The 27,737-nt window shown below is 33.5% G+C and overlaps 2 pseudogenes; both read right to left on the minus strand.

The window, feature by feature from the left end:
• LOC125838278 (stearoyl-[acyl-carrier-protein] 9-desaturase 6, chloroplastic-like) overlaps positions 1-27,737 on the minus strand; it is a 53,264-nt pseudogene that overhangs the window by 17,685 nt on the left and 7,842 nt on the right.
• On the minus strand, positions 5,609-27,261 carry LOC125838198 (stearoyl-[acyl-carrier-protein] 9-desaturase 6, chloroplastic-like; annotated as a pseudogene).

Genomic DNA, 27,737 nt, shown 5'->3' on the forward strand with positions numbered 1-27,737 from the left:
GCTGTCAAAAAGATTAAGGAAAAGGTTAAAAACCTTCCTTGTTTGACTTTGGCAAATCCTAATTGGGCCAAAACAGTGGAAACTGATTCTTCAGATATAGGTTATGGGGGAGTATTAACTCAATATTGTCCTAATAATAAGCGTCATTATATTGTTCAATTTTATTCTGGCAAATGGAATAATGCACAAAAGAATTATGCTACTATAGCTAAAGAAATTTTGGCTACAGTTAAATGCGTTCTTAAATTACAAGGTGATCTTTATAATCAGAAGTTTTTAATAAAAAATGATTGCCAAGATGCTAGGTTTATGTTCAATAAAGACTGTAAACATGATGTTTCTAAACAAATGTTTGCTAGATGGCAAGCTCTTTTAGCACCTTTCGATTTCAAAATACAGTATAAGAAAGGCGAAGATAATAGTCTTCCTGATTTTCTTACTAGAGAATATCTAGACTAATAATTATTTTCTTTTCAGGATGAGACCAGCTTGGCCCCCTCCATCCAGGAGAGGAAGAGGAAGAACAAATCCAGGAAGAGAAGGTCATATCCTCGCTCAACAAGGTAGCAGAACACTAACATCATTTAATGTTAGTAATTCAACTGCTTCATCAAGTGGAACCAGTGGTATTGATATAAACCACCCGATGTATAAGGAATTTATGGATTTTATGAAATCCAAGAAAGAGTCAAATAATAATAATCCACCGTCATACTCTTCAATTTTAATAGATGATGAGAACATAGAAGTTTTTGATATGAATGATAAGAAAGAAGTTATACTTATTTTAGAAGAAAATGGTCTCAAATGGAGGAATGAGCCATGGCAGATAATGGCTAGGTATTTGGATACAATATCTTATACTACTACTGTTTACAAATACAGAATGCACTACGAGATAATACTCTCATCAACAGGGTGTGAGTTTCAGCACTTCTACCCCGCCAACACAAAGAAAGTTTATAATTTCTCAAAGCTGATTATAAAAAAGATTATAGCACCCGAGGAATAGGGTATGAGTACTTTGAAGGAATTGGATTATATCCATCCAGAACAAAAGGTTGCAGTAAAATACAATTACTGGGACTACATTGATGGATTTAATAAAGTCCTCCTTTATGAGAATGCCAATAGGAAGCATTCATGGTTTATTAAAATATGTTCCAACATATTTAATAGACATATTCCTAATTGGTTTTGTAAGTGGTGGACTTTATATGGTCCTTCGGTAAAAATCTTACCAGAATCATACAAGAAATTATATTTGGAATGGGTAGACATATCCCCAAAATTAATAAAGTTGCAGGAAGAGAATGTATTCTTCGAGGGAATATCCTTGATGTATTTCTTCATTGAATTTTCAATTCCTTGGATCATGAAATGGTCAATAGAAGTTAATAATACTTCAGAAGGATTTCCTTGTTTGCAGAGGACTTTTTATACTAAGTTCTGGAGTAAATTACTTCAGAAAAATCCTGAAGGCAAGTTACATGGCCAAGAGATTATTGATTTAATAAATGTTAAAATTAGTCAATATGAGGCTATTACTATGGAATCGTCTATCATAGAAGATTTAAGTCCATTCAAGAAGATTACAAGAAAACTTCAAATGAAGAAAGGACTTATCTCTAAGTCAGAAGCTATTGCCATATAGATGGAAGAAGTAAAGAAAGATTTAATGAAAAATCTTGATATTGAGATAAAAGATGATATTTCCATGGCTTCAGCCAGTCATACTAATGAAGAAGATGATATATGTATTGCTGGAGAAGGACAAGATATTGATGATGAAGAAATAGATCTTGAGACTATTCTCAAGAAATATCAACAACAACTAGAAGAATCTTCTAGTGCAAGCATAGCTGGCGATAAAGGAAAAGGCAAGATATAAAGAATCGTTATTATTTGGTCACATGTCATAATAGGCCAAAAAAAATAAATTAAAGCTACTCTTATAAAGAATAGCCGAAAGCATTGTCGGCCATCTTAAATAAAAATAAGACCATGTGAAAGCCATAGGGGTTTGTCGGTCTTATCGTGTGGTTATTGGCCAATGTAAAAAGATGTGGGCCACTCTTTTTATTCGCTTTTAGTTCGAAACCTCTATATAAGAGGAAGTTTGTATTAGTAAGAGGCAGGTTTTAGAACCCCCTCTCTCTCTCTTTTAAATTCTCTCTCCCTTTGTAATATTTTCGAGTAATTTCAATAAAAGTTTGCAAATTTGGTTTGAAGATTTCACTAGAAGGTACTGTTTCTTATTTTTATCCTTATTTATTATATTTCTTTATGTTCATCAGCCCAATGATGGGCTAAATTGTTTGTGTTGAGCTATAGCATACTAAGTTATTATAAGGTGGCGTTGTGTCTATCATGTTGACAGATTACACAAGTTAGATTAAGGTCAGTCATAGATAATCCAGGCCAGTGTATGAAAGATAGCCGAAGAAATCCGTTGGATTACCCGTTGGATTACCCATGTGAAGGGTGGACCCGGGCGGACCCGGATGGTAGGGACTCTTTTATACACTGTTGCCAGGGTTAGCTATGAGCGTAAAGGTTCCTAATAATCTAATTATTGTGCGATCCGTTTTCATATTGGTATCAGAGCCTTTATTGTGCGATCCGTTTAATAATAATAATAATAATAATAATAATAATAATAATAATAATATAAAAAAAAAAAAAAAGCTACTCCATGTGTGAAGTTTACCTTTATCATTTGAAATAAAATTTGGTGGGTTTGAGATTTATGAAAATTACTAAGTTTGACATTTTTTGCATCTAAGATTCAAGAAAGAAAAGTCTTAGTCAAAGTTTAGTTAATAGAGTATATAATTAATGGATGAAAATCATTGACATCGTCAAACTTCTCTTTATAAAATCAATTTTTAAATACCTATTTTGCCCTTGCATTGTCAATATTTTTAGTAAAAGATATAATTTTGAAATGACTTTATTCTCTTGTTTTGCAGGGTTATATTTGGGATGTTGGTTTCATTACCAGTAACCCTTCTTTATTATGTCCTATTGGGGTTATAAAAGAAAAAATATTAAGAAAATCTTTGCCCCCCATGCGGATAATTATGGTGTATTTACTTTGATCTAACCAGCACTTTAACAAGTAATTATATATTTAGAGTTCTCATACATGGATCAAGTTTCTTTTCTTGGGTTCCAATTTTGTAAAAGTTATGAAGATTATTGACTTATGAAAGTTAAATCATCACTATTATTAGTGTCCACTTAGATAGTGATAGAAAAATTATGTAAAAGATCTTTTGTGCCAAGAAATTTACTGTTTTCTTTACTTTCTTTAGTACAATATAATATAGTTTAGTAACCGAAAGGGAATAAATTGTTATTATGTTATTGTAATTTGTAACCATAACTATTTCTCTCTCATATTAAAAGAGTGAACAAGTAGCTCAATAGTTGACATAGTTGCTTCCTGTTGTTATTATTATTAGCTAGTAAACTAAATCGCGCTTGGCATGATTATAAATAATTTCATTGAAATTTACTTTAATTAGTAGCAATTGTATTTTTAAAATATTTTATTAATTGGTAGATTTTTTAAAAGCCCAATTTATGTGATTTATTTTCCTTTTTAGTCAGTTCCAAAAAGAATGTCACATTTCTATATTAAGTAACAATTTAACTATAAAATGACTATTTTACACTTAATGAAATAATTTACAACCACACAAATTTTTATCATTTATTTTGAACCATAAGTTTTAAAAGTCTTCCTTTCTTTCTTAAACTCCGTGCCGAGTCAAACTACCTCACATAAAATGAGACGGAGAGTGATAAATATAATTTCCAGTTTAAAGAAGTATTGTCTATCACCTCTTTAAGACCATAATTTTAAAACATATAAAATAAATATCAAATTATTTAAATAAATAATTATAGGAACAAATGAATGTCCAATTGAGCTAGTAATAAGTAAAAAAATTTACAAACGAATAGGGAAAGTTCAGAATTTTGGGCTTCTAATTAATTAAAATATGGTGACGACAACGACAACAACGACGACAACAACAACATGTAGTGTTATTTGTTGGCTTGCCCAAGAATATCGTGACTTGTTAAAAAATAAGCAACATTTTATTGGCTTCTCGTCTAATTAAAAAATATGAAATGTAGTGACAAAATATTTAGAGTCAAATGTTAGTTGATTTAAATAAAATATTTATCTTATAAGATAAGGGATGAGATCTTCATATATTCTATCCTTTTCATATGAATAATGAAAAAAAATGAATAATACTCATATTAACCATTTAAAAGTGGGTAGTTAAATGGATAAAATGGGTAAAAGATGTTTATTCATAAAAGAAAGAGAAAAAACATAAAGGCACCACTGAAGTTGTTCCAGATTTTCAAAAAGACACATTAACTTTGCAATCATCCTATTACCTCACTAAACAATTTTGAACCGGTATTATTATATCATTTTTCGTCTACCTGACAGAGAGTGAGCAACCTAAATGAACTAATATAATTTTATTTTTACAAGTACTTTATTATAAAATATATTTTCTTATTATTTTAACTTTTTTTCCTTTTTATTTTTTCCTCTTTCTTCTTCATTGTCATCTCCATTGAATCTTCTCACTTTCAATGTCACCATTTTTATCACAACTTCACCTTCTTCCTTTTTTACTACTATTAATTTTACTCTCTTTAATTTTAAAATTTTAACTTAATATTTTCTTACATTTCGAACAATTTGATAAACTCATTAGACTTCAAGATGATTAGGAAGTATCATATAGTTTTTTTTATCCGATTTCAATTAAGTTCTTTCAATTTTCGGGAAATTCATTGATTCTTTTAAAATTATCATTTCTAATTTTGAAGTTATATGAAAAGGAGTAGTAGATGATATCTTCAAAATTTTAAATTTTCTTAGAAAAATAATTAATTTTGTTATCAATAATTCAATTAAGTCTAAAAAATAGTATGAATTCTATAAAGAATTTGACCGGAAAAGAAGAAGAAGAAAAAGAAAAGAAAAAAAAAAATGAGAGTGAGGTTCAACTTGACGTGGTGGGTGGGGTGAGGGTGGGAGGTTGAAGATGAAGTGAAATTTAAGATGAAATCAAAATTAAAATAAGTCAAAAAGTAAAAGAGAGAGAGAGAAAAACAAAAAGATAAAGAAAAAAGTTTAAATGAAAAAAAATTATATTTTTAATTAAATCAACACGTGTCATGTAATGATTAGTGTGTGAACACACTTGCTTCTTAAAACCTGGGGCTGATCGAAAAATGATATAATAATATCTGTTCAAAATTGTTTAGTGGGGTAATAGGACGATTGCAAAGTTAACGTGTCTTTTTGAAAAATCGAGACAACTTCAGTGGTGACTTTATATCTTTTCTCTAAAAGAAAAAAAGTGATAAGGGGTGGGGTGCAGTAAAAAAAGGGGGGGGGGCATGGGGTGGTAACTTTTATTTTTTAATATAAAATAAAAATAGTCTCTTTGCCTCTTCGTTTGCAAGCATATTCGCTATATGTTCTACTCCCATTAGTTAAATTAGCTATGAATAATTTAAGGATGTACTAGTTTTAATTTTGCATAGTTATTACAAATCAATACATTTAAACACAAACCTGCTTGTTAAAAATCCAACTAAACTTCACCGGATGTGACTCTAATGTCTTATCTCGATTTTCAAACTTCCTAATCTTACGTGGAAGTCTGCACACAAAATCATGTGCACGTCTCGCCTCCCCCGTTGTCAAGCCTTCAAGTTTTTCCAATTCCCATGTTGTAATGAAAAATTCTAATATTTCAGCATAATCACGAGATGTGTAAACCCCTGCTTTTGGGTAATTGCCGAAAAGTGCTTAAATATCTTCGGATCTTGCCCATCATACATGAGGTGCAGTGGCATTGTGATTCTCTTCCTCATCATATACGCAATGGCTATTACAGTCGTGTTTGGGTCCCCTTCCAGTAACTTTTCAATAATTCTTGTGTAGGCATTCTCATTCCGCTTCTCATCTGCTGCAATGGTGCCATATATACGCTCTAGCACGGAGTCTCTGCCTTCTGTAGCTAGCCTAGCCATATTACCATGCGTTAGAAATGTGGCTCGCTCTTGAAATGATGTGTACACAAAACTCATGTTGTCCTAAGATGCAAACATGATAGACAATTTATATTTATAACATATGTATTTTTCAAAAAATTGCAGGGAATTGCTTCTTATATGATTTTTAATGCACAAACTTTAATATTCCAAATTCAAAGACTACGTATCACATTGTTCGAATGAATTTGGAATGAGCAGTCTTTGAATTTATTAACACTCCTTATTTAGAGCTAAGTTAATAAAAACACTTTTTATTTTTAGAAATGAGTAGTTTCTTAAGATTTGAGTAGATTGAATGGGCAAGCCAACCCCCTTAAGCCAAAGATCCAACCTTTTGGCGATGGTAATTTCATAGAAATAAAATAAAATATACTTAATTAAGTGGTGTGCCCAAACTAAAAACATTACTCTCTCCGTTCATTTTTACTTGTCATATTTTGACTTGACACACCCATTAAGAAAATAATTAATGATATATGTATTTTACGAAACTAACCTCTATTAAATGGTGTCTTGAAAATAAGTATTTAATGTTGGGGGTAAAACATGGAAAAAAAATAGTCTTTTATTGATATGTCAAAAGTGACAAGTAAAAATAAAAATCTATTTTAGAAATAAGTTTAAGTTTTGTGCACAGTAATTAGTATATAAGATTTTCTACACCATTAGGTAATTTTTAAGATAAACATGGTAACTTGATTAAAGTCTGTTTGACATTGTTATTGGGAGGCCAAAAATATTTTTTCGATAAAAGCACTTTTTTTTGAAAAAAAATAATGTTTGGCAAATTCTCAAAATTGCTTTTAAATGGAAGCATAGGCAATTTTTCTGTTATTGGGAAAAAACTAAAAATTTCTGCTTCTTAAAAAAACAATAGCAGAAAATTATTTTCTTGATGACTAAAATATCCCTCACATATATACATATTTACCAATATATCCCTTATTAATTAATTAACAGATATCATAAATTTGGTTAAGTTTCATACAAGAATTTATTTTTTATTTTTTATTTTTAGATAATAAGTTTTTATTTTTTGTTTATATACTATTATTATTATTATTATTATTATTATTATTATTTTTATTTCATATATTATTTTACTTCTTATTTTACATAATAAAAAATAAATGTAACAACAACACTTTTGTAGGATTAAAAATATGAAGAATTTTATTTATTTTTGTGGTGAATTTTTTGTATACTGTGATTTAATTTGTGGAATAGTTTTTAAATTTATTTTTCTTGATATTTTGAATTATACTTAAGTCATCATGTTAATATTATATTAATATTTAATTTATTTATGTATAATATTGATTGAAAAGTTGAATATGCATATTTTCATTAAAAAAATTCTAATAGATATTTAAAATAGTTTCTCTCTATAAAATAATCTTAGTATTAAAAGTACATTGATACTTACCCTTTTTCGTAATTTGACTCTCAAAAATATTTTTTAAAAAGATTAGTCAAACACGATTTGCTTATCAAAAACACTTTTCAAATGAATTAGCCAAACACAAATTACTTTTTTTTTCAAAAACACATTTTTAAAAAGCCTTTTAAAAAAAATGCTTTTAAAAATAAGCAGCTTTAGCAGCAATGCCAAACAAGCTCTAAGTAATTAATAAAATATCTTTTTGAATACAATTATAATTACTGTAAAATATAGCAAGGGAAAGTTAAGTCCTCTTTCTTCTCTAACAAAAACTAATTCATAGTTGTCTTCTTAATTAACCAAGTTTATTTGGTTTTCTAAATCTGAATTGTTTTTTGTTCCATCTCTTTATCTTCTTGTTCTATTTTTTTAGTTTTGCATCTTCGTCGTATTAATCTTTCAATTATTTTCAGTTAAAATCATGTTTTCTTGTTTGTGAATTTTCTCAGGGATAATAATTATATTTGTATTAGTGATTATATTGTTATCAACCTTTTGATCTTCAGGATATTTGGGATATCGTAATATTGCAAATCATAATAATAAGTTGCTACTTTTTTTTTAATTCTTCTTCTTGTGCGTAAGGATCATGACTTTGCCAAAATTTCAAAAGAAAAAACAACGACAATTAAGAAATTATTTGTGGCATTGAAAATTACTTCTGATGAAAAAAATAATTCAAATGTAGAAAATAAATAAACTTGGTTAATTAAGAAGATAAATATGAATTAATTTTGGTTAGAGAAGAAAAGAGGACTCAATTTTCATTTACTATATTTTACCGTAAGTATAATTATATTAAAAAGATATTTTTTATTACTTAATTAAGTTATCATGTTTATCTTAAAAATTACCTAATGGTGTAGAAAATCTTATACATTGATCGTGCACAAATCTTAAACTCTTTAGAAATAGAGATTAACATAGAGATCGATTAACTTACTTGATGGTGTAAAAAACTTTACACAGTCAGTGCACATAAGTTAATCTCTTATAAATAAGTGACAAGTAAAATTGAACGGATGGATTATTATTTTGGAATAAAAGGGTAGTAAATTAAATATTTAATTAATGTTCGTTACATCTTTTAGGTGTAGTGCAACATATTTGGTGGTTTCATTCAACTTATTTATTGCATTATATAGGTTATATGATGTTATATATAGGTCTATCTTAACTAAATAATTTTATAAAAATGTTCAGAGCAACACTTACAATTCCAGCTCCAATAGAGTATTGTAGTGTTTACTCGACCATCAACATATCCACTCTCCCTGAAAGATAAAGATAAGTTCGTAGCGAATTACCATGTCGATTTTCCTTAGCGGATCATGCCCGAGTCCAAATTGTCTATGGACATGGGCTAGATCCAGTCTGATCGTGTACTCCATCAAACGTATTAATTGCGGTCTGATAGGTAGGCAAAGCATCCTCAGTTAGCATATTACCCACAAACATAACAAAGTACTCATCCGAAAGCCCTAAAACTCGTTGCCTTATGGCCCGAACCTCTTCTTTGAATTGTTCGGGCCCTTGAGATGGGTTAGGATGAAACTCAATGGCCTGCCAACATTTCTCTACGGGCATGCGGAGCGAGAGGACATTTTTTGAGACCCAAAGATTCTAATGACTTCATGATTTCCAATTTTTCTAGTGGCATTGAGTGAGTAACCTGAGATTAATTGGCATGGGGGACACTCCCAAAACTTAATTTGAACAATAGGCACTAAATTTCTTTTTGATTTATTTTTTAGGGTTAGGTTATGAAAAAGTGAAAAGGTGGAAAAAAGTGGGGTATGGTTGTGGAGTCATGGACCATTTTAACATTTTTAGAAACTTGGGTATAAAATAGATGTTTATAAAAATTCAACCAAGCCCCATTTATATTTATTATAAATATTTTATTTTTTAAAATTCATTTAATTATTTTATAACTTTCCTCTCTCTTCTTAACCTCTCTTCTTCCCTATTTTCTTGAGTACCTCAAAGATTTGAATTTTTTTTTCTCCAATCTTCTTCCCCAAGTCGAAACCTCTTGTGCTCAGGTAAGTTCATTTTTTCTTTCCCGAATAGTTTTTGCTCCATTTTACTATTTTTTGTTGCATTTTAGTTTAGTGGATTTGAATTTTTACAAAAGTTCAATTGTTCTTGATTAAATTTGTCAAAAATTGATATGTTTTGAGTTCATGTTCTTGATTCCGCATCTTTAATTGCATTTTGCTTTGGATAATGATTAGAATTTTTTTGAACTTTTATATTTATATTATATATTGATTTTGATTTTTTTTCCTATGCTTTAGTACATATTAATGGTAATCTGGTTGCTTTCTTTTTCATTCTTCCTTTCTAGAATTATTGCTTCTTGTTTTGAATGTTTGATAAAGTACTTAATAGACCAGTGATCGATAGATTGATCACTACAATTTGTTTTTTTCTTATCTGTAAAATATGGCTAAAGATAGAAAATCATTTAGTAATATGTTTCTACTGCTTGCAGCAGTAAGAAACGTAAAGCTAAAGAAGTTGATCACTTTTACAAAAAATTCTGTAAGGGTAAGGATGACGGTTTTATTGTGATCACTTTAGAAAAATTCTAATTGATTGATTAACGTTTCAAGTAAACCTCATCTGATTCTAGGTGTAAATGATCGTTAACTAGTATAAAACCCAACAAAGAGTTGGGGTCGAACCCACAAAGAGCGGTACGTATCTAAATTCAGTTATGAAGTTATAAATTGGTCTATTCGGTTATAGGAATATAATTTATCGAAAAGACATGTAAACAAGTCTACGAGGATGACAGCGAATGTCAGATGGGGGGTTTGGATTGTCAATTATCAGCTACAACACAATCAAACACGAAGGAAATAACAATATACAGAGAGATTCTTGGTATGTGATCGATTATAGGCAATTTTTATTATATGGGTAATTGAAACTACTAATAAATAGCTAAATGTCAGTAGATAGACTTGACTATAAGTGAGATAATTTTCTCTCGAACAACTATCACGATTCAAGTGATTTCTCTCGAACATCAACAAACTTAACAAATAAGAACAACCCACACCTTAATTCATCTGCTCTCTCTCGAGCTAAATAGGTAGAATTGAGATTAGGATTTACTCTTTCGAGCTAAATCCATATCAGCCCAATAAATACAATCATCACTTGAAAATTTTGATTCTAAAACCTCTTTTTCAAGCAAGCCCAGAATTCTAAGTTCGAATTGCATTTGCAACTACAATTCTTAGTTTAAAACACAGCTATCAATTAAACCCATTTCAATTAAGAATTTAAATCAGTAAGTAACAATACCCATACGCTAATTCAACCCATAATCACATGATCACACCCCCAAGAATTGGGGTTTTAGCTACACATTATAAAAATAGAGAAGCAATTACCAAATACATTAGCCATGATCTGGGTAAAGGTTCCCCAAGTCTTTACAATGGTTCAAATTGAAGAAATTCAAAAACCCACTTGCAAATCCTCAAAATTAAGCTTAGAAATCTTACAAAGTCTACAATAAGAACTCAAAACCTATGAGAAAACTCTAACTCTAAAAATTGGGAATCAGAAATCTCTGGAAACTGGAGACACCCTAAATTTCATTTAAAATTATAAGTTATAGTTGTCCAAAATTTGGCCTGAAAGACCATTGAGCAGAATAAGTCGGGACTCGCTAAACAGGTCGGTGATTCACCCTTTGCTCCATTCCATCGCCATTTTGCATTGGCCATTTGTCTTCAGGGTTCTGTGACTTTAGGTGATCAGAGTTGCCAGCGCGGAGTCGTTCGACGATCCGCCGATTGCCCATTTTTGTCGCCAAATTTGTTCTTCACCAGGGATGGCACACTGGAACTTTAGGCGAGCTAAAGAGCCACTCGGCGGATCGGCGAGTGGTCTTGGCAATCACTAGGATCGCTTTTCTTCACTTCTTCAGCATGTTTGTTCTTTTTTGCTTGGTAGTGTTCTTGCCTTGCTCCTTAGCCTCAAATGTTGCAAATCAACACTTTAACATCAGTTTAGAGCATAAATTAGGCATTTGAGGTCACTAAAACTATCAAAACAAATCCCTAAATGAGTCCAAATATTGGACTCATTATTGATCAAAAGTTCTATGCTAATTCCAAATAAATTTGTTTCGCTTAAGGTATTTGTTGAAGCATTTTAAATATAATAAATAAATCATCTGTTATATGTTGTTGCGATGTACTAAGAATAAAAAAAAGTTACATGACATCAGGTTCTATGTGAACGATAAGCCAACTTGTTTCAGCTTAAAGAAATTAGCTTTGATTATGGGGATGAATTGTTAACATACCCCATGAATAAAAAAGAGCAAAGTCCTTCAATATTGTGAAATATTTTATTTCAAGGTGACCAAGAATAAAAACATTACTATTGATAGGTTGATAAGCTTGATCAAATGAAGTCAATTAAGAAAGGAGCAAAAGTTAAAGTGCGTTTTAGTTTGGTTCGTGCACTCGGTGCTGCTGGCAAGGGATTCGACAGAGAAAGCAGATTCAAACCAAATCAAAATAGTGATTGATTAAAATTTCTTCGACACTTGTCCATTAGGAAAAGAGTCGATTGGACTAGCATAGAGTTGTTTGAAGAAGAAGATTGATTCGAACAAACAGAAAAAAACTTTTAATAAGAAGAATAATGCATTGTACGCTTTATACAAATTTATCTAGGCATTTTGGTACTCATCATCTATCATCTTATCGATTTATTATAAACTCTGATATGTTAATGCAGTAATACTTAGACTCTATAAATTTATTTATTCTTCCCTTGATTGCAGGGTTGGATAATGAGACTTTCCCTCATCTTGAAAAATATGCCAAAAAGTCTTTAGATTTTACTTTGCGCATTCCTCGTTTACTTAGATGGAGCAATAATTTTTTTGCATTGAATGTTTGAAATGCTTAATACATTGTAGTTATTTAAAATTGAACAAAAAATGAAGTCAATAAAATGAGAAAGTTAAAACAAAGATTCCCTTCATTTTTATATATATAAAAAAGAATGCTGGAAAGTTTTCAAATTTTCCTCTGTGCATTCCTCATTTATATAGATGGAACAACAATATAACAGAAGGCAACCCATTCTTCTTTTACTTAGATAGAACAATAATTTTTGTGTTGGATGTTTGAGACATCATAGTTATTTAAAATTGAATAAAAATGAAGTCAATAAAATGACGGAGTTAAAACAAAGATTGATTTTTTTATACAAAAAAGTTAGATATTACGATTGGGTGTAATTTGAGTTGTACTTTACTACCGTTGCAAAAGTGGATATTTAAATTTTGTTAGTATTGTACATCATAAATATAATCAATTATTTCTCATGTGACTGGTGATGAGTCCACTATTTGGATAATTTAGGGCTATATTTTGATAGAATTAGTGTCCTCAAATGCATATTTTGCCTCAATATATGATGAAAATCCTTAAGTTTCAGGTGTTTAGAGTTTGAGGCAAAGCATGAACACTACTTGGCAAAAAGGAACAAGGTGGCTGAAAAGAACGAAGAAATGAAGGCCGAAAGATCGCCGAGCTTAGTTGGCGAGTCGCCGATGGGCCCGGAGATCGCCTTTTGTTCCAGTGTGCTGAGCCTTGAAGGAAAAGGTCAAGTTGGCGATGAAATGGAGCAGTCAGCGTGTCACCGATCAGTTCAACGAAGCAGTACCATATCGCCCAACGACTCAAAACGCGAAGCGGCTGAAGGCTAAAGCACAAAGGCGATGAGATCGACCGAAAGGCGGATCACCGAGCGTATCGGCGACCCCGACTAACTGTGCCAAATGGTCCTCCGCAGCACAAGTTTCTAAACACTATAAATAATTGTTTAAATATCATATCATAGGACTTCTAGGATTTGAACTTTTTACAGTTTTTTAGAGAGTCTAAGTTTTAGAGGGTTTTGGAAACTTTGTTCTAAAACGTTAAAGATTCAAAGGGTTTCAACTTCAAGAAATTGGACGTGGGTCTCGAAGATTCTTCACTCTTGACGTGTTTTAAGACATAATTCTTCATACCCAGTTGATGGAAACTGATATTGATATAAATTTTAATCTCTTTTACATGTCTAGCTAAAACCCCAATTTTTGGGGTGTGATTTTGTGAATATGGGCTAAATTATCTGTTGGGTCTTGCTTGTTGATGGTTTATTTGTCGTTTAAATATGATTTCGTTTAGTAACTGTGTATGAACTTAATGGGATTGAAGTTAATAATACGATTTTATCTTAGTATTTTTGGGTTGCTCGAAAGAGAGAGAGGTCATAAAAAACTAAGACTACTAAATTGATAGTCGGTGGTATTGGATTGACATGGGTTCAGCTCGAGAGAGTGAATCCTAGTCCTTTTCCACACATTCAGCTGGAGAGAGTGAATGGGCTAAGGCGGAGGCTGTGCTTAATGCGGCAACTCGGTGTTCGAGAGAAATCAAGTTGATTCAGGGTAAGTTGCTCGGGAGAGAATTTACCCCCACTATAGTCTAGCATAGTCACAAATTCTCAACAATTTACTATAAAAAAAATGTACCCGATAGTCTAGTTTAACCCGTATTCTTATCACATCCCTAAATCCCGTCTCCCTATCACGTTTCCTTATATTTTTGTCATTTTTTTTGTTGATTAGTTAATACAAACCCCCATTGATAATTGACGCTTGCGTCACTCCTTAGATTTAGTTTATTTTTATTCGTTAATATTTATAGCTATGACTAATTAGAACTTGATTTTATTTTTTTACTAAATTTTAAAACCACTCCCTGTGGGAATGATCCCAACCCTTGGTTGGGTTATATCGCTACACGCGATCATTTGGCACTTGAACCGAATTAGTGTCAGTTTATTATGTCGAACATCAAAATGGCTTCGCTGCCGGGGTGTGGTGTTAGTTGAGAATTTGTAGTTAAGTAGGATTTTCGTTCTTGTTAGTTGTAGTTCTACTTACTTAATTTTTAGTTTAGTTTTGTTTGTTTGTGTAAATATTTCAGAAAGCATGAGTGTTAATGACAACAATGACAGGCAGGTGGGCCACCAAGACGACATCGAAAATCTCAATGATGTCCAAGTGCCCATTATTAATGACCCCCATCTGATAGGAGGTATTGGGGCCATCTGTTTACCTCCAGCCGAGGGAAATACAGTGTTCCATATAATGAGCACTATGTTGTAACTAAAGGGACTTTTCAGTGGATTAGCTCATGAGCATCTTCGAAACTTTGAGGATGTTTGTGGACCATTCTCTTTCAAAAAACATCTCTTAGAGGTCAGTCCGGTTAAGGTTATTCCCTTTCTCGTTGATGGGAGAAGCATGCAAGTGGCTGGCGGAGTTGGCACGCGAATCCATCACTTCTTGGGAGGAGTTTGTCACCACATTTAATGTGCGATTTGTTCCTCCCTCGAAGATTATGAATCTTCAGGACAGTATCTAAAGCTTTAAGCGTTTGGAGGGCAAGCCAATTCATGAGACTTGGCTGCGATTTAAGAAGTTGGTGCTCCATTGCCCAACTATGGCTTTCCTGACAACGTATTATTGCAATATTTCTATCGGAGCCTAGATTCGGTGAACAAGGGTGTTGTTGAACAACTTTCTCCAGGAGGGTTGATGCAACAGCCTTACGTGATAGCAGCTCAACTATTGGATTGCATGACCACGATAAATCAGGTTTTGTACACCCGTGAAGATCAAGTCTCCCCTCTTACATTTAAATTAACCAAGGAGCAGATGGAAAAAAATTAGGAGAGGGACCAAAACAAGGCCAAGATCATGACACAACTTGACATTTTGTCCAAAATGTCATGGGAGCTGGTGCTCGGGGTGTCAATGTCGTGGGTATCGGGTGTGAAAATCCTAAGGAGACAAAGTTCGAAACTTTGTATAATGAGGAGGTAAATTTACTAGTCAACCAAGGTGGTGATTATCGTTCAAACTACCCAAGGCAGGGTGGTAACCAAGGTTGGGCTAGAGAAGATGGTTGGAAGGATCGCAACAGAGAATGAAGGGACCAAAATCCTAACTGGAAGGATGGGGAAAAGGACATGTATGTCCCTCCCTATGAGCACTAAAACCAGAAGGATTCAGAATGTGGTAGGTCTAAGGATATGCTCTATCGTATCCTCAACAAAGTTGAAGGGTCAGACAAAATTTTGAAAGAAATGAAAGAAGATGTGTCCACCCTTAGCCAGACCGTCACCTCCTATTCATTGTCGATAAAGCAGTTGGAGACCCAAATGGGTCATATATCGTCTCATCTTAATCCGAGACAGCAGGGGGGTTTGCCTAGTGATACTCAGGCTAACCCCAAGAATTAGCTTTGAAGGTGAACTTGCGTTGTACCACGACGTTAACTAAGTCGCTATTTGGGATGCAACCAAAAACTCCTTACTGTTTTTTATTTGTGTTTTGGTGAAATAATGGTGTGTTGTTTGTACAGGTTGAAGATTGATAAGTGTGCAAAAAAGTGTTGGGTGGCGAGCAACAGGTCCAATCGACGAGTCGTCGAAGAGGTCGGAATTCGCCGTTGGACTCAAGACATCTTCAAATTAGAGTCTGTAAAACTCGGCGAGCTTAGAAAATTATTGGAGAATCGTCGACCATGTCAACGATCTCGATTGAGACCGCCGTTGGGGTCCCCTACACTCACTGGAAGTTCTGTAATATACGCGAGTTGAATGAACACTCGGTGGATCGCCGAGAGGTTAGGCGAGCTCGACTAATGTCGCCAAATGGGCAAAAACTGGACGATTTTGCAGGCCAAAGGTTTAAAAATCCTAACTCATTCACTTTCCATCACTTCTTATTTTCCCAAACTCACACCCGCACACTAGTACCTATATTTTTGCATTTTTAGAGTATTTTTAGTGCTGATTTGTGCTCGGGATTGGATTGCATTGCCACCTAGCATATCAATAGCATCTTAATCGGCATCTAAGGTTGGTTTCCGAGCCCTGAGTTTCTTTTATCAAAAGTTGTACTCAAATGCAATAATATCATTTTGTTGATGTGTACTAGGCCTCTGGTAGGATTAGAATTTTTGATTGCCTGTTTAGATTTGATGATCTTTCCCTTACTAAGTTAAATTGTTGACATCCCGTAATTGTATGCCTTAAACTGGATTAAAATTCGAGGGGTCGTGTTTGGGTGTGATGGGTCTGAGCTAAATTGAACCAGAACATGCTTTGATTTTCTTTTCAGAGGTTGCGGGGTTGAATTTGAGAAGATGGGTTGAAGGTAGGCACATTGGGTCGTTTGGCGAGCTGGGTCGAGCTCACCAAACCACTCAACGGTTCACCGAGTGCCCCTATCTCGCCTTTAATTTCTTGCTAAGTGAGTAGTTGAAGTCTGTAATTTTTGGCGAGAAGCCTGAGGTTGCTGAAAGCACTCGGCGACTCACTGAAAAGCTTTTCAGTCACCCTTTGTCTGCACCCCTGAACCTTTGTGCATTGGAACTTTCAGCGAGCCTATCCTTGTTCGCCGAAAGCTATCAGCAGCACGCCGAGTGGATCTCTCCGTCGCCTACTTGCCGTAGTTTTTAGAGTTGATTCCTTCGGCAAGATTGATCTAGCTCACCCAAGAAATTTGGCGATTCGCCCTCTGGTATGGCGAACCTGTCTGAAATTGTTCTGCTGTGCTTTTGTTTAGGTTTTTCTAACTTCTCTTCTAGATTTTGCAGACATGACTAAATCAAAAGCTGCTGAATTAAATACCAGCCCAAGAGAAATCCTAAGGGATTATGATAAATGAGGATGCAGCTACGTTGAAAGGCAAAGCTATGAAACTACCTACAACTACTAGGAAAGGCAAGGGCTAGAGGCCCACTTCTGCCAGGAAAACCATTACCCTAGACCCTAATATTCCTTCATGGGCCCAGGGATTCTGCAGGGCGGTGCATGTCTTTCTAGCAGACTCATACTCTACAGAACTTGGTGAATCTGGTACTGTTGTTCCTCTTGAGGTAACCTCAGTTACTGGTGCCCAGGCTCAGGGTGAGGTATCGGGCACTAATGACCAGGCAAATGAAGAGACTGCATAGACATGATCCCATCTTTACCTCCCTCTCTGTTTTGCTTTACTTCACTGTTGAATAATTCCTATTTGCATTTGAGGACAAATAGTTTTTGTTTGTGGAAGGGTGAGGCCCACCTTTGTGTGCTGATTATGCTCATGTTTTATTTATATATTTGAGTCGTTCTGCTTAACATTGTGTCTTACACTGCTTCTTATGGATGTTTGAGCTTGTGGCTCATTTTATTTTAAATTGTAAATGATTTTGACCCTTTTGAAAAATTTTAAAATTTTTGCCACCTCTTGTACGTGTGGAATGTGGTTGTCCTTGAACAAATTTGAGTCTCGGTTTTAATCAATATCGATGACTCAAATAGTGCTCATAATCGAACAAACATGAATGTGCGGCTACGATGAGACCAATTGAGGTTACATAGCCAATATGTGAACTCTTTGCATCTCGTTGTGACTAGCCAATTATCGAATTGATTCTCTTGTAATGAACGGTGCACACTAGTGAAAGTGTGGACTCTTGTTTGACTTTAGTGTCGATGCCTTGTGTGATGAACTTACTGTGAACCATGCATGATAACACCTAGAATTTGTCCCATTGGTCCGAACGACTAAGTAAGGCTATCTCTTGATATGATCTTAGGCAATTTCGAAAGAGTGTGAGCCAATTTGACATATACCTCTTTTGTGGCCTACCTTATGAGTGTGTGAACCTCTTTTAAACACCCCTTGAGCCTTACCTTTCTTTAGAATAATATTGATGAAAACATGACCTTTATTAAATCCACTACCCATAATCCTCGTGATTTGTGGTTGATTGAATAGCCAACTTAGGCCAAAAGCCTAAGTTGGGGGTGTGGTGAAAAGAAAAGGCAAGTCAAGAAGTGCAAGAAAAGTCCCTTTTAACCCATGGTGTTGAGAAAAATGGAACCCCTCCATACAAAAAAGAAAAGAAAAGACAAGAGAAAAGAAAAAGAAAAAGTTGTGAAATAAAGTTATGAGAAATGTCAAAAGAAATGAGGTTCTGAACAATCCATGGAAGTGAATAATGGGATGACTTATGAGCACTAAAGAAATTGATGAAAGAAGAGTAAATGGAGTGTTAAAAGCACCACATTTCACGAGGATGAAAGTCACTGAGCCTAAATGACCATACCTTTGCACTCAGCCCCATTACAAGCCTTGAAAAGACCTTTTTGATCTTGAGTGAGCCGAAACAATTGTTGATCGGAAAATACGGGCAAACCTATGGGTGAAAACATGCATTGTGTTCTTCTTTGTGAGAGTGAGCGTTGCGTTTGATTCCAGAATTTTAAATAATTAAACCATTGTGTGTGAATATGGAATCATTCTTTGTGTGATGGCATTTGAATACCTTTGTTGAGCTCGAAATTGCATTTGAAGAAAGTATAGTGAGCTTGAGAATCTTTGATAATGGTGTGTCACAACTTGAGTCTTTGAGTATACAATTGATTCTTGCATGTGTAAGTTGAGTCTTGTTGTGTATATTCATGGTTGAGTATTGTGTAGCACTGTTTGAGACATCCATTTTAGATTGCCGAGCTTGAGTTTTACTTTAGGACAAACAAAAGTTTAAGTTGGGGATGTTGATGAGTCCATAATTTGGACTCATTTAGGGCTATATTTTGATAGAATTAGTGTCCTCAAATGCATATTTTGTCTCAATATCTGATGAAAATTCTTAAGTTTCAGGTATTTTGAGTTTGAGGCAAAATATGGACACTACTTGGCAAGAAGGAACAATGCGGCTGAAAAGAACGAAGAAATGAAGGCCTGAAGGTCGCTGAGCCCAGTTGGCGAGTCGCCGATGGGCCTGGAGATCGCTTTTTATTCCAGTGTGCTGAACCCTGAAGGAAAAGGTCAAGTTGGCGATGAAATGGAGCAGTTGACGCGTCGCCGATTAGTTCCGCGAAGCAGTACCATATCGCCTAACGACTCAAAACGCGAAGAGGCTGAAGGCTAAAGCAGAAAGGCGATGAAATCGACCGAAAGGCGGATCGCCGAACGTATCGATGATCCCTACTAACTGCGCCGAAAGGTCCTCTGCAATACAAATTTTCAAACACTAAATACTTGTTTAAATATCATATCATAGGACTTCTAGGATTCGAACTTTTCACAATTTTTGAGAGAGTTTAAGTTGTAGAGGGTTTTGGAGACTTTGTTCTAAAACCTTGAAGATTCAAAGGGTTTCAACTCCAAGAAATTGGACATGGGTCTCATAGATTCTTCACTCTTGACGTGTTTTAAGACTTAATTCTTCATACCCAGTTGATGAAAATTGATATTGGTATAAATTTTTATCTCTTTTATATGTCTAGCTAAAACCCCAATTCTTGGGGTGTGATTTTGTGAATATGGGCAAAATTATATGTTGGGTCTTGCTTGTTGATGGTTTATTTGTTGTTTAAATGTGATTTCGTTTAGTATTTGTGTATGAACTTAATGGGATTGTAGTTACAAATACGATTTCATCTTAGTGTTTTTAGCTTGTTCGAGAGAGAGGTCGTAAAACTAAGACTACTAAATTAATAGTCGGTGGTATTAGGTCGACATGGGTTCAGCTCGAGAGAGTGAATCCTAGTCCTTTTCCACACATTCAGCTGGAGAGAGTGAATGGGCTAGGCGAAGGCTGTGCTTAACGCGGCAACTCGGTGTTCAAGAGAAACCGAGTTGATTCAGGGTAAGTTGCTCGGGAGAGAATTTACCCCACTATAGTCTAGCCTAGTCACAAATTCACAACAATTGACTATCAAAAGCATGTACCCGATAGTCTAGTTTAACCCGTATTCCTATCATATCCAAAGAATCCCGTCTCCCTATCGTGTTTCCTTATAGTTTTGTCGGGTTTTTTTGTTGATTAGTTAATACAAACCCCTCATTGATAATTGACGTTTGCGTCTCTCCTTAGATTTAGTATGTTTTTATTCGTTAATATATATAGCTATGACCAATTAGAAGTTGATTTTATTTTTCTACTAATTCTCAAAACCACTCCCTATGGGAACGATCCCAAACCTTGGTTGGGTTATATCACTACACGTGATAGTTTGGCACTTGAACCGAATTAGTGTCAGTTGATTACGTCGAACATCAGCTGGTAGATGATGGATTGTATAGATTGGCATTCCATCATTTGTAAGATATATGCTGGTTGGTGCAATGATAAACAAAATATTAGTATATAACAAAAAAGTGAATAACTACATAAATTATATTATATCGAGGACCATCAACTGAATTCATTGTATATCTAAACTACACGTTTTTATCAATAATATATTGTATGAGTTTATAACTCTTACTAGCATATTGTCAAAAAAGAAAATAATTAATTAATAAAAAAATAAATTAATAAACTTTTACGCAGCTTAATGAGCTTAAACAAATCATATGATCATATAAGAGTCCACGTAAATTGGGAACGACGATCAGAGATGTATGATGATGGATAGTGGTTATACAATTAACATCCTCGAATAATGTTTACTAACGTACAAGTATGTTTTGTCAGGATTTCATTCGTTCGACCACAACTCATCCTCATACATATTTGATCATTATCTTCAATATGTCCACTCTTATATGATTATATGAATTGTTTAAACTTACTTAATTGTATAAATTTTAATAGTTTATTTTTTTATTAATTAATTATTCTCTTTTTAAAATTCTACTAGTTATGGTCTATACATATGTATCCTAACCTAGTAAGTTTATTATGGATGAAGGTCTTAGGATAGGTTAGACTATAAGAAGTCGAGGACTAAACTAAGTATAGTCTAGCCTATACTAAGACCTTCATCCATAATAAACTTACTAGATTATGATACACATGTATAGACTTTAACTAGTAGAGTTTTAAAAAGAGAATAGTTAACAAATAAAAAAATAAATTATTAAAATGTACACAATTAAATGAGTTTAAACAAGTCATATGATCATATAAGAGTCCGCGTAAATTGGGTATAATAATAAGAGATGTATGAGAATGAATTGTGGTTGAACAAATAAAATCCTTACAACATACTTGTGTTTGGTCAACATTACTGTGAGGATGTTGATTGTATAATAACGAACATAACTAATTCGGAAGTTCAACTAACATCTAACAACTAATGCGGAAATAACTCCTAGAACCTGAAAGTCATTGTACCAAAACATCTAGAGTGCAACAAGTCTGAGAAAAGGGGGCACATCCCCGAAACTAAACAAACACCCTAAACAAATAGTCTGAGTCCGAAAAGAGTGGACTTAAACAAGAGAGATCCATGATAGCCTGAAAGAATTGACTCACCCTTGAATCCGGTCACACGCAATAGTCACCTAGTCGAGGTCTATCAATAGTCGCCTGAAGATGCCATGTACTCAACAAAGAACAAGCAAGTGCAGTATCAGTACACAACCACAGTGTACTGATAGAATCACACGGCTATCCCAATAAGCACAACATATATCAAAATTACAAGAAGGTAAACACATACATGAACAGAATATATATACACATCAATTATCATTTCGGGAGCAATGAACGATTCCACATTTTCAATAACAAGTAGATATAACAAATCAATGGTTCTCTCATGGAACCCAATTCAATAGTCCTCTCATGGAATTCATACCCAAACTGTTAGTATGCCAGAACGTGACACCTGATTCCATATATGCGCTGGAACGTGGCACCCGATCAAAGTTAGTGTATCGGAACGTGACACCCGATCCAATGTGTATGTTGGTACGTGACATTCGATCCCAGTTAGTATGTCGGAACGTGACACCCGATCCATTTAACAAGCCACAATCACAATCACAATGTACATTCTCATAATCATGCAATCAAGTGTTGATGGCATACAATCATTCGTTCATACTCAATTACATTAGGTGTGATCAACAAGACTTCATTCACATACATACATGCATTACAATGAAGCAATTACCAACATACATCACACAAAACATGAAATCAAACCATCACCTAACTCAAACCAAGCTTGAATCCCCTTAAGCCACTTGAATCTTCCATTTCCGGATTCTTTTCGCTTGTTTGTGGTCTTAAAACAACAACTTAATACAAGGATCAATAAACGAGCCCTAATTACCCGGATTACAATCAAAATTATCAACCCTAGGCCAAACCCAAGATCCCAATACCCAACTTAAGGCTTTTTCTACCATTAGTTTTCAGGTCAAAACCCTCCCCCATCTATAATCACCTATAAATCTAAGTTCTACTGATCGAAAAGCGGATTAGGGGAGTAAAATCCTTACCTTTAGTGCTAGAAGAGGTGTAAAACCTTCAAGAAATAGCCCTGTGTCATCTTTTAGCTCTCAAGAATGAAACTTGCACAAAATAACATTTTTGGGGTTTAATCCTGACTTAAGTCGCGACTGGCCCGCTATAGCGAACCCAGTCCCGCCACAGTGGCCCGCCCTGGCGGAATTAATCCCGCCTTGGAGGCTTGCACGAAAACAAAGAGTCGAATTAAGAGTTTCAAACCTCCATTTCACAACACACCTTCATCCCATGACACTCAGAAACTACCCGCTCACGCTAAGATCAGTTTCGGGAGTACTACTCACTCGAATTCGATTTCATAAGGTCGTACGGGTTCCTTAATGTCTTACCTATCTACTCATGTGATCAAATTCACAATTAGATCTCTCATTCATTACCATATTTCCCTAGACCTCACTGACTCATATTTCATCCAAATCTGGACTAGGCTAGGAATTTCCAAGTTACTACTCAAAAGTTTTCTGGCCTCAATTCTTTCCCTATTGGCTTTTCCCTAACGACGGGAACATGTCGTTACAATAGATACAAATTTACCTATCACTCTTTCCCGAGTGATCAACTAGGAAAGACTGACTAAAGTATGAGTAGAGTAGTATCTGAATCGTCGAATAGCTGGGGATACTTGTCTCGCTTAGGTTAAAGGTTAAAACTATCATCATATTCTCCACCTTCTTAGATGTGGTCTCGTCTTTGTCGTGGTATTGATATCTCCGACTTGAAAGGATATTATTTTAAAGAAGTCAATTAAAAATATATTTTAAAAAATAATGTGTCAGAAAATAAAGACATTATTTATGACTGGTGGATGAAGATTTTATGGACAAACGTGCCTAGAAGCATTTTTAGACAAACACTTGGTCTAGTCAACGTCTAGTTGTGTTTTGCTAACCATTGGATGATAGTTCACATAGAAAACTTACACTTTCAATAATTCAGGTAGAAAATTTAATAAAATAAAATAATTTAAGTGTGTTTTTGACCCTTTTAACCCTTGAAGTAAATATAAATGAATTGAGTTAGACAAAACTATTTTCTGTGTTTCCTTTTTATTTTTTCTTTCCTTCTGTTTATCTTCTTATCTTTTCAGTACCTAACTTTAAGAAGTAGAGTGTTTAGACTCCTTCATTTAGCCGGTGGAATTACTACTACTTGAAAGAGAATACATTAAATTTTGACGTAGTTTACGCTTAACCCACATGTTTCCTCTATATAATTTTCAAGCTATGACATTAATGTTAACGTCTCCTTGGACAAATGAAGCCAATTTATAGGGCCGTACATTAAACTTGGTTCGGGTTTCTCAAATTTCGGGTTTGATAATTTGGTAATTGATAGTTAAAAATAGATATCAAATATCAATTTTTTAAATTTTGATTTGGTAATTCAGGAAATGGTAAATTAAACTTCAGTTTGATACGGTCTTCGATAATACCGTAGTGAAGTTATAGCCGATTGTATTACACAGTTAATACTATTTCTCAATTTTTTTATGTGAATGCACGATATAGTAGAAGATCAACAAGCAAGAAGACATCAATAAAAACAAATTGATGCAACTAAAAGACATGTATTTATTATTCATGCTTATTCTTTAACTTTCTCTTTGGACTTGTACTAATGAGTAATGGATATGTTGATATATGACCTTCATTAAGTAAATAATTTGGTATTCGGGAAATACTGAATACTAAATGGTACTACTGTTTCATACCAAACCCAAATCCAAATATCATAATTTTAAACTTTTACTCTCAAATACCATACCAAATACATAATTACCAAATACCAAATTATCAAAAACTTTGGTTCGATTTGGTAATTTGGTATTTTATGCCCAACCCTAGATAAAATGGTCCACAATCAATATAATCTATTTTTATTGATCAAGCACACCTATTAGATTTCGAAGAGTTAATTTTTCAGATAATCATTCAATTAATTGTTATTATCTCATAAGGTCACATTTTTCTTGATTTTTATTTTTCAATAAGAAAATGACTTTATGATATAATACATATAAGTTGAGTGATTATCTGAGAAATCAACAATTGAAATATTATTTTCTCTTGATGGCTTATGAGAATCCACCACGAGTCAAGAAATCAGGTCCTTAACTGCGAATTGTGTAAGAACATAAGTAAAATGACTACGAAACAACAAGTAAGACACATAATATTTGCGTACGTAGTTTCTCCCAAAGATATGAAATTTTTTATTTTGAGCGAGGTACAACCAACAAATTTGTATGAGGATCCCCTCACTTTTTAATACGTGGATTGTGGGTCCAATTTGTCCTTTAAACCTGTAGAAGAGAAATCAAAAGGAGAGAACATAAATTTTGAGTGAAAAATTAAAAAGAAAATGTGGAAATTATATATGTAATTTAGTAGTAAATATTTGTGTAGCAAGTGATTTTTGGTATTTTGACATTAGAAATGACATGTAAAAAGACCCGCTTGCAACAGCTTATGCATTCAAATCAAATATCAGTTAAATTAGACTATTTATCAACAATCTCTTTAATCCATTATCTTCTTAAAGGCGGAAAATTATTATGCTAAAAAAAATGCATACCTGAAAAATATGAACGGAAAATTGCAGACGAAGATCAAAGTGATTGAGCAAGATATAGAGGGACGAATCAAGATCAACATCAACTTTTCAATTATTTAAGCATCAACAACACTATAAACTTTTGTTTTTTTTGACATTGACAAGATCCCTAACGTTACACCAATCTAAATATTGCTTGTTTAATTTCAATAGTTGAACATGCATCTTTGATTTTTATTGAAATTAATTTGCTGGAAAAAATGTAATTTTTTTTTATGTTCAAGAAGAAGAAGAAAAGTCAGAAAGGAGTGTTAGAATTCTTGTTGGAATGAGTGACAAATGCGCCCCACAATGCACATTTAATTCAATAATTTACTAATATATTAAATTAAATTTGGCATGGACCCCACATTTTTCTTTTAATTTTCACTCAAAACTTATATTCTCTCTCCTTTTGATTTCCTGTACATATTTGAAGGATAAATTGTACCCACAATCCACATGTTAAAAAGTTAGTGAATCTTCGTACAACTTTTGTTGGTTGTACATAGCTCAAAATAACATTTTTCCCAAATATATAGGTGCTTTTAGTTTTTTTATGACAAGATTATTCAAATAAGAAAATCATATTTACCAAATTAATTAGTGATAATTATGTTTTTTGTAATTTGACATCAAAAATTACTTTTTCAAAATATTGTTAAATTCAAACTAATACTTAAAAGCCCGTCTCAAATGATTTAATCAGTTACATATTATTGTTCTCTCGAGCACTTACTAAACTATATTTTATAAGAAGTATATATGTCTCAAAATAAGTTTATTTTACCAGTTTAGCGAAAAAGATTATCAGTGAAAGGATAATTAAGCTTTTGTTTTACGTCTTTATGATCATAGGTGGACCCACATGTATAGATAGGGATCCACATGCATCCGTTAATTTTCGAAAAAATTATATATATATATATATATATAACAAATATTTATCTTGAGAAACTAACAGAAACTAAATATAAGTAACAATGTCCTCATGGAAAGCATAAGATGACACTTGGTACTGCTGGTAAAGGCCAGTTCATCCTCTCTTGCAACCTAGGTTTGAGCCCAAGAACCATATTTTACTGTTTTTATTATAAGTTTTGGATTTAAAGGGGGATTATTTATAACATTAAATTCCTAAATAAGAGATTCAAACCCATGATCATTCGGTAGAACAAACCCACCTTGACCTTTGAAAGTTTCGCTAATGCTTAAATTAAGATAATATTGGTGCATCCAGAGTCTTCAAATCTTGGGTTTGCCTCTATTTATGACAAATCAATTCATCTAAGCACTCACTTGTTTGTTAAAGATCCAACTAAACTTCACTTGACGTGGCTCTATTTTCTTGGCTCTACTTTCCAACTTTCTAACCCTAGGTGGAAGTCCACACACATAATCCTGTGCACGCCTTGCCTCGCCAATCAAGTCTTCAAGTTTTTCCAATTTCCATCATGTTATAAAAATTTATAATATTTCAGCATAATGTCGAGATGTGTAAATCCCTTGTCTTTCACCGATGAAAAAAAAGTGCTCAAATATATTCGGATCTTGCCCATCATAAATGAGATGAATTGGCATTATGATTTTCTTCTTCATCATGTGTGCAATAGCTAGCATAGTCGCATTTGGGTCCACTTCTAGTAACTTCTCAACAGTTCTTGTGTAGACATGTTCATGTCGCTTCTCGTCTGCGGCAATGGTTCCACATATACGTGCTAGCATGGGATCTCCGCCTTTTATGGCTTGCCTAGCCATATTTCCATGTGACGAACACGTAGCTCGCTCTTGAAATGATGCGTATACATAGCCCAAATACGGATTGTTCTCTAATCCAATGTCCTAACATATGCAAAGAATTTTCAAAAATACATGACAATTATAAGAAGTTGCATGCAACCGTACCGCTGACTATAGTATTTTCAACTTCAAAAACTACTTATTACATGGTAAAATAATTACCGCTCATATAAAAGTTATTCAACTTAATTTGGCTTAGTTAACTATAAAATAAATATCACTTGAACATTTTTTATATATTATGTACCAGAAATATGACACCATATTACAAAATAAGTTACTTTGTGTCTGAGAAATTCCATAAACCTTCTTTAATATTTTGCTTCATTTGTCTTTTGTGCGATAAATTTTAAAGTAAAATAACTTTTAAGTATCAAAAAATAAAAAAAGTGAATTATGTGTGATAATCTTAAAGTTGAATGAATTTAATACAT

Source organism: Solanum verrucosum, unplaced genomic scaffold (assembly GCF_900185275.1).
Source record: "Solanum verrucosum unplaced genomic scaffold, falcon-dt-bn FXZP01000079.1, whole genome shotgun sequence".
NCBI classification, from domain to species: domain Eukaryota; kingdom Viridiplantae; phylum Streptophyta; class Magnoliopsida; order Solanales; family Solanaceae; genus Solanum; species Solanum verrucosum.